The following is a 3,877-nucleotide window of genomic DNA, read 5'->3' on the forward strand; positions in this document are numbered from 1 at the left end:
TAGGTATGAATGGAGCGCAACCTGGGATGACAGGAGTGTTTCTTGTATCCCATGGAACTGCGGGGGGACAGTAAGGTGTGGGCTACCCTCCGATGATCAGCCTGCTCATCCATCTGTCCATCAGACACACACGCTGCCACTCTGAGAAACACTCTGAGAGCGGGCGCACATGCTCGCGATGTGTCATGGTTGTCATGGAGACGAGCCACAGAGCCCTCCGAAAGGGCTGTACGGGGGCGTCCACACGCTGCGTTTCAACCCGGTTCTCATCATGAGGCACACGCTCAGGGGATGAGTGGAGGTGTGTGCAGTGCTTTCCACATGAGGCGTTACAACGGGGCGCATGGGCTTATTATGACCATGTGGAGACGTATCTCGGACAGAGGAATGCCGCGAGCCCTGCGGTTTAATAACCGATAGGTTAAAACTAGCAGGCTCCTGCAGCGAGCCCTGCTGACTTCTAATCAACAGATTGGTGACAGCTGGCTTAGTTAGCGAGCTCTGCAGTTTATTAACCGATAGGTTAAAACCAGCATGCTTCTGGAGCGAGCCCTGCTAANCTCAGACAAAAAGTTGGAAAATAAACAGCTTTTATTCTCCTCACAATCCCCCCCCAAAACGTCACAAACGGCTCTGCTTCCTTGGTGGCTCTCGTGGAGCAGACCAGGAGCGGGGGTGCCTCACTCCCCTTCTACTCACCGCCAGAAGACCCTGTCTCTACGGTGGCGGGGGAGCGGAGACGTGGGATGGAGCCTCTGCTGTACGAGGCGTATCTCGGACAGAGGAATGCAGCGAGCTCTGCAGTTTATTAATCGATAGGTTAAAACCAGCATGCTTCTGGAGCGAGCCCTACTAACGACAGGTTAGTGGCAGCTGGCTTAGCTCTGCAGTTTACTAACCGACAGGTTAAAACCAGCAGGCTTCTGCAGCGAGCTCTGCTGTCTACTTAATCAACAGATTAGTGGCAGCTGGCTTAGTTAACGAGCTCTGCAGTTTAACCGACAGGTTAAAACTAGCAGGCTTCTGTTGCGAGCCCTGACACCGTGGCGCTGCGGGCGCTGCCGCTGGGGGCGCTCAGCCTGGAATACTGACAGATCAAGGATGGGTCTCATTCCCCCGTTCTGGCTTCTCTGTGATGTGCTGTAATGGTCGTCATGGTGACGAGCCACGCCATTGCCCTCGCCACCCGTGAGGCGAAAGGGCTGCGAGGGAGCCTCCACACGCTGCCTTTCACTCCAGCTCTCATCATGAGGCGCGTACACGCTCAGGGGATGAGTGGAGGTGTGTGCAGTGCTGTCCACATGCAGCGTTATAACGGCGCTCATGGGTTTATTATGACCATGTGTAGGAGGCGTATCTCGGACAGAGGAATGCCGCAAGCTCTGCAGGTTATTAACCGAGGTACCTGCAGGCTTTTGCAACGAGCCCTGCTGGCTAGTAACCGATAGGTTATAGGAGCTGGCTTACACAGGGGGGATATGTGAGAAGCTGTTCTGCCGCACTGATCAGCAGAGTATCTGTTATCTCTGCTCTGTGGACGAACACAAAGGACACGACACGGTGTCTGCTGCAGCAGAGAGGACTGAGAGGCAGAGAGAGCTGAAGGGGAGTCGACTAAACATCCAGCAGAGAATCCAGGACGGAGAGAAGGAGGTGAAGCTGCTTCAGCAGGAGGTGGAGGCCGTCAATGGCTCTGCTGATAAAGCAGTGGAGGACAGTGAGAAGATGTTCACTGAGCTGATCCGTCTCATGGAGAAAAGAAGCTCTGATGTGAAGCAGCAGCTCAGATCCCAGCAGGAGAGAGAAGTGAGTGGAGTCAGAGAGCTCCAGGAGAAGCTGGAGCAGGAGATCTCTGAGCTGAAGAGGAGAGACGCTGAGCTGAAGCTGCTGTCTCACACAGAGGATCACAACCAGTTTCTGCTCAGCTACCCCTCCTCACTGCCAGCCCTCAGTGAACCTACACTCTCCTCCAGCATCAACATCCGTCCTCTGAGATACTTTGAGGACGTGACGGCGGCCCTGTCAGCAGTCAGAGACAAACTACAGGACGTCCTGAGAGAGGAATGGACAAACGTCTCACCGACTGAAGTGGATGTTTTACTGTCAGCAGCAGAGCCCACCACCAGAGCTGGGTTCTTAACATATTCACAGGAGATCACTCTGGATCCAAACACAGCAAACACACAGCTGTTATTATCTGAGGGGAGCAGAAAAGCAACATACATGAAACAACAACAGTCTTATTCCAGTCACCCAGACAGATTCACTTGGTATCCTCAGGTCCTGAGTAGAGAGAGTCTGACTGGACGTTGTTACTGGGAGGTGGAGTGGAGAGGGGGAGGAGTTCGTGTAGCAGTCGCATACAAGAATATCAGCAGAGCAGGGGGGGAAAGTTTATTTGGAAACAATGACAAATCTTGGTCCTTAGATTGTGACCAAAACAGTTATTCATTTCGTTACAACAGTATCACACTCCCGTCTCAGGTCCTCTGTCCTCCAGAGTAGGAGTGTACCTGGATCACAGAGCAGGTGTTCTGTCCTTCTACAGCGTCTCTGAAACCATGACTCTCCTCCACAGAGTCCAGACCACGTTCACTCAGCCGCTACATGCTGGAGTTTATCTTTTATAATTATGGAGACACTGCTGAGTTTTGTAAACTCAAATAGCCTGAAGTCCTTGGAGGAACTCTTCTACTTCTTAAACTCACCGTGTGTCCATCAGAGCTGATTGTCCATGTCTTCACTGCAGAGATCAGCTGTCAATCAAACATTATGGGCGGGGCTTCAACATCTCCTCATGAGTTGTTCTGTAGATGTTGGACTTCCTGTGTCTGGTTAGCCATGGAGGCTGTCACTGCTCAGGAGGATCCTTGTTCACCTGAACTGATTTGTAAACTTTGCTCTAAATATGTGCTGGATATTTCTTTTGATTCATGTTGTTGTTTCTCTTGTAATAATATAATTCAGAGAGAAAGCAGCAGAGCTTCTTTTATTCTACACATTGTATTCCACTTTCTAAAACAATAGAGACATTTATAATCACATGTATTATTTTGACAGATTCAATGTTAACTAACACATGAGTTCCCAGATGGTTATCACACTTATTTCATCATCACATGTTTATTTAAAATGATATTACTTACTGTCATGATCATAATCAATAAGTACATCATTTATTATTCTCCTGTAAATAGCTTCGAGTCTTTGCTTGGGAAATAAAATGTTATTGTTTTGCAGACTAATTGTTGTTGTTGTTATCCAAATAGAAAGTGGGTACTATAACTTATCATGATAATAATCAATAAGGAGATCATGTCTGGTTCTGTTTGAAATAGCTGAGATGAAACACATTCATGGTGTGGAGAAAGTGAAACTGATCATGAAATCATTGAACAGACTTTACTGATGGGATGTGTGATTAAATGAAATGTTTGGATCACTAATAAAGGTTTGTCTTTCAAAAACAAAACAGGATGTTGTTCTTGTGTTATGTCCAAGGTGCCATACGAAGCTGATGGAGAACATGTGGAAGTGATCTGAGACTAAATGAAGCTCAAGTTCAACCAGGAAGACCGTCTTTATTCATTCATTTACTATTTCCATGTTACTGCTCTCTCTCCTCTCTATAAGTGATCGGGGCGTCACTCCCCAGATTAACCAATCACTTCGCTCTATACCCAAGAGCCTATCACAGCGCTCCGCTAAACCTTTTAAGTCTGCTCTCCCCCCTCTCTCAGCTGTCATTTCAGGTGACTCGACGCAACCCCTTTTTCACCTCCTGTCCCTCTGAATCCAGGATCAAGCTAAGCCCCTCCCCTTAAGACCGAACCCAACTATCCATTCACCACCACCAGGGTCAAGCTAAGCCCCTCCC

At 48.7% G+C, this 3,877-nt stretch overlaps 1 pseudogene; it reads left to right on the top strand.

Moving 5' to 3' along the window:
- Positions 1–1,154: 1,154 nt before the first annotated feature.
- LOC104955085 (tripartite motif-containing protein 16-like) lies at positions 1,155–3,467 on the top strand (annotated as a pseudogene).
- Positions 3,468–3,877: the final 410 nt, after the last annotated feature.

This window comes from Notothenia coriiceps, unplaced genomic scaffold, assembly GCF_000735185.1.
Source record: "Notothenia coriiceps isolate Sejong01 unplaced genomic scaffold, NC01 NC01_scaffold00024630, whole genome shotgun sequence".
NCBI classification, from domain to species: domain Eukaryota; kingdom Metazoa; phylum Chordata; class Actinopteri; order Perciformes; family Nototheniidae; genus Notothenia; species Notothenia coriiceps.